The sequence below is a fragment of the Castor canadensis genome, chromosome 4, assembly GCF_047511655.1.
Source record: "Castor canadensis chromosome 4, mCasCan1.hap1v2, whole genome shotgun sequence".
In the NCBI taxonomy this organism is placed as follows: domain Eukaryota; kingdom Metazoa; phylum Chordata; class Mammalia; order Rodentia; family Castoridae; genus Castor; species Castor canadensis.
Genome location: NC_133389.1, coordinates 143627005 through 143639535, shown reverse-complemented (window position 1 = coordinate 143639535; position 12531 = coordinate 143627005).

The window sequence follows — 12531 nt, the reverse complement described above, 5'->3', positions numbered from 1 at the left end:
CTATTTAGGGGACAAAAAAGGATATTTTCTCTTAACTGTTCATTGTAAATGTCTCAAACTTCCTTTTTCATAGAGAAAATGTTAGCAAAAGATTTACTTAGAAGATTCTGTAGCATAGACAAAAATGCTGACTGTTGAAACTTTACAATCAAGCTTTGGCACAAGATCCTTAGAAACAGGATGGAGTTGTCAGTCAATTCCTGTTGCTGATCAGAGCTGGGAAAGAACAGAATACCAGAAATGAGAGTGTGTTAGGAGTCAGAGGGCTGGGCTTCTGGACCCGCAGCCCCGAGTCCTTCTTTCTCCTCATATTTATTTGTCAACAAAAGTGCGTAGCAATGACGGATGTTTATCCGAATGAGCAAAACAAGAAGTGATTTGAAAAACACTGCTCTACTTATATATTATTTATTAAAGCCCTTCCCTTAAAGCTTCTGAGAAAGTGTACAAACCAGAACTTTCTGCTTTCATGTGTGCTCAGTGTGCTGAGAAACTTCTTGGTGTGCCAAAAGTCATATTCTTCCAGGCTCATGTTTGCACAATACTGGAAAACGTGCAGAAATGCCTTTGATTGTCCCCTTCTTCCTCAGCCTACGGTTTCAGCCTGCAGCAAATTCTAAATTTGCAGTTCTCTCTGTACTGAAGAGCATGATGAACTGAGCAAATTCATTGCAAACAGAAGAAATCATAAATATATTTTTAAAGTTCATGTAGAATGATGTAGATGTTAATTTAATTAGTTATTTAAAAGCAATTTCTCCTGTCAAATTCTGATCTATCAAAATTAATAATCTTTTTCCTCAACCTGGCAAATTAACGTGGCAAGGAACAATTTTAATAGCCCTAACTCTCAATAACTATCATGTGAAGCATGACACTTTGTAGAATATGAAGGCGTCAAAAGACATGATGTGTAATATAAAAAATATGACAAAAATAAAAATACAGTAAGTAAAATAAAAACCTTAGTGATACACCACTAAGTTTACTGTCATAGATTGCCTCACTATACTTATGCCAGTAATAAATCTTATATGTATATTGGTTGACAAAAATTTTAAGTGAATTCAAGAATTAAGACATGTCTGTTAAGTCTCTTCTGTATTGTCCAAACAGCAGATCTATGAAAAATAAGAAGTCTTCAATTCAATTCCTAGTGCTAAAATATTCATTGCTTATTTTCAGTAGTCTGTAGACTTTTTTATCTCTTTACCAACTCCAGAAATACCCTGGAATTCAGCTTCATCAGGATTATTTATGGGTGCTCAAATATAACTGTAATTGTATTGTCATCTATTTCTTATCTTAATTGTTCTCTCTCTCTCTCTCTCTCTCTCTGTCTCTCCCTCTCTCTCCATCTCTGTCTATAAGTATGAGTGTATGTGTGTGTGTGTGTGTGTGTGTGTGTGTGTGGTTTGCCTCATTTGATTTCCCCACTTTATTTGTTGTTGGATTATAACAGAGGAACAGAGAGATGAAAGCATCATTAACATAGCGCTCCATGAATTAGCACAGTGATGAATGACACTCAGGTAACTTCCAATCAAACAAGAATTAAAGTTTTCCCAGCACACCAGAAGCCTTCTGGCCTCTTGAAGCAAGTTTCCTCCAAAAGGTTCCTAGTATTTTGATTTTTATCATTGTAAACTAATTTATGTGTTTCAAACTTTACATAAACAGTCATACAATATTTATTTCTTTGATATCAGTACTTTTAATAACATTATTTGAGATTGACTCCAGTTGTTGAAGATACATGTTTGCATTCACTTTCCATTATATGAAAGTACCAGCATCTATTAATTCAGTTTAACATGAATGAATGCTTGAATTTTGTTCCTTTAGGACATATTGTGAAAACAGATTCTAGGAGCATATGTCTTTTAGTGAAAACATTCATATTTTGGAGTACATAAATCTAGGAGTGTAATTGTTGGTTTTCTTATCAATTTCACTGATGGTTTTATCTACGTATAAGCTCTTGTTAATCATATACAATGCATTTTCTTGCTAGTTATTGCAGAATTTGCCTCTAGCAACTTAAGTTTTTTTTTCATTTTAATCTTGCATGTATCTGTTTATGTTTTTGGACAGAAAGAATATAATTTTAATGTATTTATTTAAATACATTAAATAAATATAATGTATTTATTTAAATACATTAAATAAATATAATGTATTTATTGTCCTCCTCTATGAATCCCAACATCCTTATCAGCTCTGTACTCGATTCCATTGACTGATTTTAATTTTTACTAAGGTCACATTTCCTCTCTCTTTGTATTGGTGAATTTTTTTATGATTCCTGAGTCTGTATTTCAATGTAATTACTTAGAAAGTGTCATTATTTTGGGACTTTTTAAAAGATTTGTTAGGTAGGACCAGAGCAGTTCTCATTTTAGGGCTCATTAGTTTCCACAATTAAGAAAAGACCTATCTGAGAGTCACTTGAACTATAAAGTTTTCCAGTATGGCAAGAACAGGCACTATTCCCAGCCTGGCATCAACACTGAGTATGGTTCCTCTAATACTTTCAGAGAGTTCTTTCCAAACCCTCAAAGTCTCCTTACATGCAGGTGCTGATCAGTACTCAGAAAAATTGTTCAATACTCAGGAATGAGGGAATGGTGATGTTTTCCACATATCCAGGAGATCTGTTCACACAGGAATTTTCTATTTGATTCACTGTTGGGTATGGACCCAAAACAAGCTCATTTAATAGAATCACCTTGGCAATATTGTATTCATTATATTGTATTCTGGGTAGGACCACAATTTATTTTTAGTCTCCTCCTTAAAGAAAAAATTCAATATATTTATTTGTGTGTTTATGATTTTAGCACATTATCAGGCTTAGCAATAATGTCCTGCAAGAGCATAGAGGAACTGAATATGTATACAATATATACAATTTTTATGCCACAATTAAAACACATGCATGTTTCATGTATTATAATAAAATTCCAAAAGTCAATATGTCATTTGGCTACAAAATTGTTATGATTTCATAATGAAATCAGAAATTAACAAAAAAACATTGTCAAGGACACAAAAAACTTCTGAATTAAAATGCACTCTACCAAATTACTCCTGGAATCTAAAATTGTGATGAGGTATGATATGAAGTGTCCCCTCAATTCCTCAGGTATTGAAGACATGATTCTTAGTATAGCAGTGTTCAGGAGTGGGACTTTTAGGAAGCGATTGGATCACAAGGGCTCTGACTTCATCAGTGGATGAACGCACTGATAGGTTCATAATTTGACAGCATTATAGGAAGTTGGTAGAAATGGAGAGATGGTGCCTTGTTGAAGGAAGTAGGTCCCTGAGGCACATGCCCTGGAAAAATATATAGCTGTTCCTGCCCCCTTTCTGTCTTTCAATTTACTAGCCAGCAGGAGGTGGGCACCTTGGCTGCAGTGTCTCCGCTCTGAATTGATGCTCTGCCTCACCACAGGCCCCGCAACATGGAGCCAGGAGACCATGAACTGAAACTTCTGAAAATAAATTCTTTCTCATTTTAAGTTGTTTTGTCAGATGATTTGTCATAGCTAACAAAGGCAAATATAACTAAGCTCTAAAAATTCCTTCTGCAATAGCAATGTATCATAACCATAATTTGATATACCTTTTTTTACATTTGTGTATCCTTTTATATTTACCAGAAAAGAAGGCAAAGGTATAAAAGAATATGATCTTTTGTGGTTTGTAACAGTGAAAATACATGAAAATCAGAAGTCCAACAGTTGGAAACTGATTAAATAGGTCATTGTATATAAAACATTAAAATAATAGAAAGCAAAGTAATTATTTAAAATAATAATGCTTATATCAATTTATTAACATACAGCAAGTTCCACATTATACTGATAAGAGTTTAAAAAGATCCCAAGTATTGATGACACTATCCTATGGTAAACAAAATGACGTGGATATTTATTTATTTTGTATGTATGTGTGTGTTTGCCATGAAAGATATAAAGGAAAATAAATAATTAGATTATGAGCTGAAAAGATAATAGGTATTTTCTAAATTATCCCTTATATTTTTGTGTTATTGAATATTTATGAATGATATAAATCATGTTTATAATCAGAGAAAACCATAAAAGTAGTTGGATTAAAAAAATAAATCTCAAATTCATTTTCAGTAGACAAAAATCCCATAATAGGTATGTATATGTCCTTAGTAATTTTACATGTTAATGTGTCTTGGGTGGGGTGTAGCTTAGTGAGAGAATGTTTGTCTTGCCTACACAAGGCACTAGGTTCATTCTACAGCACAACACACACACACACACAAATGCCTGAATTAATACTTTTCATTTGTTGTTTTATAATAGGATATTATTCTCAATTGGGTGAAAATGCACAATTACTTTTCTTGATTGGAAATATTTAATACCTAAAAATGTTTACTAGTTAAGAAAAAGATACATTTTATGTTTTTCTTCCCAAGTAAGTATTTCTGTTACTCTTAATTTTCATAGGAATATTGCTTGGATATTGCTCATGATACAAGTTAGCTGTATGAAAAATTCTCAAGATACAAAATTCTTATGCAAATTAAATACTGGCTTCTTTCCAAAGAGTCATGTGATTATATGTATATATACATATATACTAAAATATGTATTATATATTAAACTATATTGAAGAAAACACAATAAATGTAGAGATATCTCCTGCTCATGGATTAGAAGTACCACAAAATCTTTTTTCATTTTAATGTGCCTTGCATATTTTGTCTTTTCCTAATAACTTGAACGTGTTCTATTTTGCTAGTAAAGAGACTCAAAATGATTAAGACTATGTATTTAGAATATCTAATTCTAATTATGTAGTGTAATATATTTAGCCTTAGCCATTATTTCTACATAATTGCTCTTACAAACATTTTTTAAATTTTATTGTTGTGCTGGATGGGTGTTCACTGTGGCATTTACAAAGATTCTTACAATATACCAAATGTGTCATATTTGAATTTACCCCTCTCTATCCATCTTCCCCCTCATTTGAGAAATAATTTCAACAGGTATGTTTTACCATTTACATTCATGTGTACACAATATTTGCACCATGTTCACACTCTTACACCCTTTCCCTACCTCCTCCCCAACCCACAGGTATCAAGCACCCCAGGTAGGGCCTGTTCCATCTTCCTTTTCTCTGATTTTGTGAAAGAAAGGAAAAAGAAATTACATTTTTGCTTGTTTAAGATAGGGAATTTCCTTGTGTTCTATGTACATATTTTGGTTAATTTCCTCTATCTTTCTTCTGTCTACTTTAGTAACTTTTTTATGGCTGTTTCAACCAATTTACAAATTCTGTATTCATCAACCACATTCACCTTAACTTCCTTCCTTTACACTCACCATCTCATATGTGAACTCCCCTTAGCATGATGTGTTTTTCATAGTCTTGCTATATTTGTATTAAGTCTATATTCCACTTAGGAAAGAAAACATGCAGCTTTTGCCCTTTTGACCCTGGCTAGCTTCACTTAAGATGATGTTCTCCAGCTCCATCCATTACCTATAAATGCCAAAATTTCATTATTTGTGGCTGAATAGAATTCCATTGTATATTAGTACCACATTATCTTAATTCATTCATTAGTAGTGGGGTCATCACGGCTGTTTCCATAGCTTAGGTTTTGTATCACAGACATTTTTGTAGTGAACAACCTGTAATGTATATGTTTATACATTTACTGATAGGTATTAGATAATTATATCTAAAATATATACATATAAAGTTGCATGTTTTAGTAAATAGAGAGTTACGCTTGTTGGAGTGGATAAATTGGCTGAAATTTAGATTACATTGAGTCATACAAGGAAGATGTTCACCACCATAAAAAATTATTCCTCTTGTTATTAAAATAATGATTGTTCTGCATAGTAAAAACTAAAAAAAGATGAAAGAGAATGAAGAAAACACAAATAAATGTAAAGATATCTCCTGCTTATGAATTAGAAGAATAATTATTTTGCTAAAATGTCTAGAAAACACAAAGAAAATTATAGATTCAATATAATCACAATAAAAAATCCCCATGTAACTTTCACAGAAATAGAAAAAAATCAATCCTAAAACTGAAATGGAATCACAAAATAACAAAATCCATTATGACTCCAAATAACTAACAGAATCTTGAGCAAGAAAGTACAAGCCTGGGACATCAAACAATCTGAATTAAATATCTACCACATATGTGTACTGATCCAAACAACACAGTTGGATAAAATTAGGCACAGAGACTAATGGAATAGAGACTTTAGAATTACATCTATGCATTTATAGTTAATTTATTTGGGGCAAAAATGCCAAGAACACAAAATGGGAGAATAGTCTCTTTGATAAACATTGTGGTGAAACTGTATATCAATGTGAAGAATAATATTAGACCCTTTTTTCACATGACATACAAAATTAAACTCAAAATAGAATACCATTTAGAACTAACATTTAAACATAAAACATGAAACTGTAAAACTATTAGGAAAAAAATAGGTGAAAACTACCTGGAATTTAGTCTGGAGAATGATTCTTTTTAATATGACCACAAATGCAAAACCTTCTGCACAGCAGAGTAGCAAGATTACCTACAAAATGGGGGTAAATATATTTGTAAACCATAGTCTGATAAAGGACTTATTATACAAAATATATGAGTAATTTAATACTAAGAAGACAAAAAAACTAATTTAAAAATGGTCTGAGAATCAAAGGATATTTCTCAAAAGAGGACATATGCTAGGCAGCAGGTACATGAAAACTTTCTCAAACTCACTAATAATCAGGGAAATTCAAATAAAATCACAATGAGATATCATCTCATGACTTTAGAAGGGCTATCATTGAAATGAGTATCAATAAGAATGCTGACAGCAAGTACTGATGAGAATGCTGAGAAAAAGAGAACCTTTCCAAGCAGTTCATAGAAATACAAATTAGTACAGCAATTATGGTCATCAGCATAGTGGTTTTTCAAAACTTTAAAAGTAACACTATAAAACTACACTAGATTTCTCTTCACCCAAGTTAGAATGACCATATTCAAGGGCAATAACAAATCCTGGTGAGAATGCAGTGAAACAGGAAACTTTATGCACTGTTGGTGGGAATGCAAATTAGTACAACTATTATGGCAAGCAGTATGGAGATTCCACAAAGAGCTAAAAATAGCACTACAATATGATCCTGAGATAACTCTCCTGGTCATCTATCCAAAAGAACGTTAAGTCAGGATACAATAGAGACACCTGTACACAGATGTTCATCACAGCACTATTCATAATAGCCAAGCTATTCATAATAGTCAAACACTGGAAACAACAAAGATGCTCTACAACTGACAAATGTATCAAGAAAATGTGGTGCATATACACAATGGAGCTTTATTCAGCCATAAGGAATAATGACAACATATGGTTTGAAAGTAAATGAATGCAATTGGAGGACATCATGCTAAGTGATGTAAGCCAGGCTCAGAAAGACAAAGGCTGCATGTTTTCTCTCATACGTGGAAGATAGATCCAAAAGATAAATATTGACATAAAAACAAAAATGATAATTTACAATCTCTTAACATAGAACATTTTTGTAATAGTGGAACTACTCTATGGAACTTAGGGAAGGAAGAAAAGGAAAAGAGAATGACAGACATCAACAAGATTGTAAAGCAAAACATCTGTGAAAGGAGAGGATATAAGGTGATATATTGAAAGTTGTTGAAAAATGATTGATGGGAGAAGTGGGAGTGTAATGGAAGGGGTTTAATGGACCAAAGTAAAGTATACTCACAGTGGTCATACATTGAGAAACCCCTTTGAACACCTACTTAATATCAATAACAAAAGCAGGAGCATAAAATAGGTACTCTGTGTGTGTGTGTGTGTGTGTGGAGGAGTACTTGTGTGAGGGGGGAGGGAGAATGAAGGAGATTAAGGTGAGGATATATGATTGATGGACATCATATACTTATGTGAAATAGAACAAACAAACCTCTTATAATTGCTTTAAGTGGGGTGGGGAGGGGGTTAAGGGAAAGAGATGGTAGAATGATCTAACCAATGTACAATATAAGCTTATTTGGAATTGTCACAATGGATCCCCCTTGTACAACAAATACATCCTAACAATAAATAAATAAATAAAACTATCATAGTATTCATCAATCTTTGTATTATTTATATCTACAAAATATATGAAATAAATAGATCAAGGAAATGGCTGCACTTTCATGACTATTTCAGCATTATTTATAATAGACAATATACATACTCAAACTAACTGCCCATTAACAAAAAGATCAAGAAAGAAAGAATCATGTGTATCTATGCAAAGAGGTAGCATTCAGCATTAAAGAAGAAAATCCTGTGTTGTTGAAAACATGAATAAGCCTAAAGAATATCGTGTTAAGTGAAATTATCAAGGCACAGAAAGACAAATGCCATATAATTTCACATATAAATGGAGTTAAAAGAAAGTTAAACTCATAGAAACAGAATAAAATAGTGAATGTTGAGGGGTGGGAAGATTGAAGAGGTATTGATCAAAGTATACAAATTTCTGTTAGACAGGAGGAACAGAATGAAAATTTCTAATCATACATAATGGTGAATATAGTTCATGACAATATATTGTATACTGGAAAATTTCTAAGACAGTAGATTTTAATGCTTTCACAAAAAAGTATATGAGGTAATAAATATGTTAATAGTGTGATTCAGCCATTCTACAGTGTAGACATATATCAACACTATATGTGTTCCATGACTATACAAAAATTTACCTATCATTTGAACATAAATACATAAATGAATAAAAATCAATGTACTGATTGATTCTCAATAAAATATCATCATCAAACTTCATAGAAAATTATGTTTTCTGGAAGCCATGATAATTATCAGGTAATGCACTATTTCTTATATTTCTCAGGATACTATGACAATTATATAGGTTATCAGATGTAATTCAGAGCTTGCAATTTTAGGTGCTTAATTCCTGGTTTTCATACAGAGAGGTTGGTCCTATTCTCTGGACAATCTCATGTGAAATATATTATCAATATCCTCTGGAAGAAAAATAGTTGATTATTTATATCCTCTTGATTCATTTCAAAAATGAATTTTCCACTATTTGCTTCTTCTTTCTCTATTATTATACCTGAACTATTGCAATGCAGTTGACCATTAATGATGCAACTGAAGATAAAATTTGATTGGACTGATTCAATTATTATAGAAGATTCACCAAAAGTAATGGATTAATAAAGTAGAAGCTGGAGGATAAGCACCAGCTATATGGTACTGAGTATAAATTTTCCATATTTTCTCAAATTTGAACAATTTCTACAAGTTTTGGGGTGGATGTTAAGTATACAAATACAAGTCAGTTTCTTTTTATTTACAAAACATATTTCAGAAATTCTTGTATAGTTTTAAAGCACTGAAATAATTTTTTTACCGTTATGATTCATGATAAAAATAAGAATGTCTTTAGAAATATATGCCCACTTCCTCACTGTTAAGGTTTGAATATGAAACATCCTTCCCAGGCTCATGTGTTAAGCACTTGGTCCTCAGTTGATCACACTGGTTTGGATATGTATAGAAACTTTAAGAGGAAGAGCCTAGTTAGAAACAAAAGGTCACTATGGGGTTCCTCTGAAAGTTATACCTGATCAATAGTCCCTTTCCTGTCTACCATCAGGTGAAGAACCTTCCCCACCACCTGCTCCTATTGCCATGGTGTTCTGTCTTATAGGCCCAGAATCAATATAGCCCTGTGTTAGGGTAAACAGTATGGGCATGTTAAGACTAGACCCCTTGTTGTGTTTGCCCTTGGGATTGGACTATGAGCACATGATAAAAGCGAGAGCACACAAGGGAGGGGTGAGGATAGGTAAGACACCTAAAAAACTAGCTAGCATTTGTTGCCCTTAATGCAGAGAAACTAAAGCAGATACCTTAAAGCAACTGAGGCCAATAGGAAAAGGAGACCAGGAACTAGAGAAAAGGTTAGATTAAAAAGAATTAACCTAGAAGGTAACACCCACGCACAGGAAATCAATGTGAGTCAATGCCCTGTATAGCTATCCTTATCTCAACCAGCAAAACCCCTTGTTCCTTCCTATTATTGCTTATACTCTCTCTACAACAAAATTAGAGATAAGGGCAAAATAGTTTCTGCTGGGTATTGAGGGGGGGAGCGGGAGGGGGTGGAGTGGGTGGTAAGGGAGGGGGTGGGGGCAGGGGGGAGAAATAAACCAAGCCTTGTATGCACATATGAATAATAAAAGAAAAATGAAAAAAAAAAAAAAAAGACTAGACCCCGCCTGCCCCACATAGGTTGCTTACTGGAAACTCCTAAATACTAACAAAGGGACAGTTGTTAACCTTTATCTTCAGTTGGGCACCAAGGACAGTTGAGCAGATGAGTGACCTAACCATGACTTATCTTCCTTGGTTGCCCAGCAACAGCATTCCTTAGTAACCCCCAAGAAAATTTTCCCACAAGTGACCTTCCCGCTGCTTCTCCACCAGCTCCCCCTATATCTCTCCCAATCCTGTACGTGGTAGTGGGCTCTAGCTCTCTTGCTAGAGAACCCCTCTCATGCTCTCTTTACTATGTAAAGCCTATGCTGATGTTGAGCCACTTCCAGCCTAACATTCCATGCTCCTCTTCAGTATAACACCAAGGACTATAGACTGAAATCTCTGAAATCATGAGCCAAAATAAATTTTTTCTCCCTTGAAGTTGTTTATATCTGCTGTTTTGTCACAGAGAGGCAAAGTCTGAATGTCATATTCAATAAACATACCTTCAGTGGCAAATACTTAATGCTCTCTGGTTCTTTGGAAAAAATTTTTTTGAACATCAGATGGTAAAGTATCAAAGATAAAATAGTGATTGATGGTCATAAACATGTTTAGTGTTTTAAATAAGAATTTGATGTTATGTAAGCAATTTACATAACTGAAATGTTCAATTACATAAAATACCTAGAGTGCTCATGTGTGGCTCTCTTTCTCTGAGAAACTACAGAATAAGTTGAGATCTACCATGCCAATTGAAGTGGGCATACCTTTTTTAGTATTGGAAAGTAAGAAAATAAAAGATTGTACAAGCCTTAATTAAGATAAGAGAATCATTGATTAAGTAAACCTAGAAGTAGTATTAAATTTTGTATGATATAATTCTTTCCTTTTTTCCACCTACCTCAGATAACTGTGGTATTTCTTACTTGTTACTTCAGTTTTAGTCTCTTCTCTTCATTAAATTTATCTTACTCTTTCACTTAATATTATGAAGTGTGATACTCTATATTGCAAATCCTTGGAAATAGAACCACTAAGAAATTTCAGTGACAGTTAAAATTTTAAATGAAAGGATAAATGCCTTTGAAATATCTCAGAAAAAAATATTGATTGAAAATTTATTGTAACATCACAAATAATTAAGTTACCCAAAATGAGTTCCTTCCAGATAATGACAATGACTACTATAACATTTTAAAACATTTATAAGACCTAAGAATTATTTTTACACTTTTGAGAGAATTATATTCTAGGCTACCTTTACACTTGTCCCACATAGTCTGTATCACGAAACTACTGGAAGTCAACAGGTCTTCCTTCAAAGAAACATACAAATAAGAACACCAATAAAAATAATCATTCCACTAGGTCATAGTAACACTGAATAAATATGACACTGAAACAGGGCACTATTTTGCTAGAATTAGCTGTATGTGTAAAAATAATGTAGTTAGAATTGCTAGAGGTTGTCAAGCAAGTTTTATATCCAATTGCTACAAACATTGAATTTCTAAGGTATATCTATTGTCACTCAATAGAAATCTATCCTTCTGCTGTATATCTCCACTTGACAGAAATCTGCATTTCTACTGTATATTTCCAAGCTAACAAAATATTTAATCTTTCTTCTTTCCAGCTAATTATCTTTTTAAGTCTTCTCTCTTCAATAACTATTTTCCCACATTCAGATCAGGACCCACAAATTTATACATCCATTCTTATCTGGTCTTATGTTCTGGCATTAATAGTCCCTGCCATTTGCCTTCTTGCAACATTTTTGTCCCTTATTTGAGCCCAACATATATAGATTCCAATGTTCCCTCTTTTCCAGTTTCTTAGCACCTATCTGTCTGGTCTTCAATCTTCTTGAGTGTTAGTTTAACTATTGCAAAAATTACTAGTAACTGTAATATTTACTGTAGGCTCTGTCTTCCCCTTGTATTATAAATCAAATTGTGAAACTCAGTAGGCATTTCTGGCTTTAACGCTCATGTGTAAACTGTGGGTACTCACATCTTTAATCCCATGCTGGCTCCACATATTTTACTAACTGCTTTTCTTCCTCTCAGACATTTTAAAGACATTTCAAATTCAATGTATTCAATTCAAATATTAACTGTCATTTACCCAAGCCTCAAATCTGTAAATTAAACATGTCTCTTTACTTATATTCATTTCTTTTAATACATGTCAATAACAA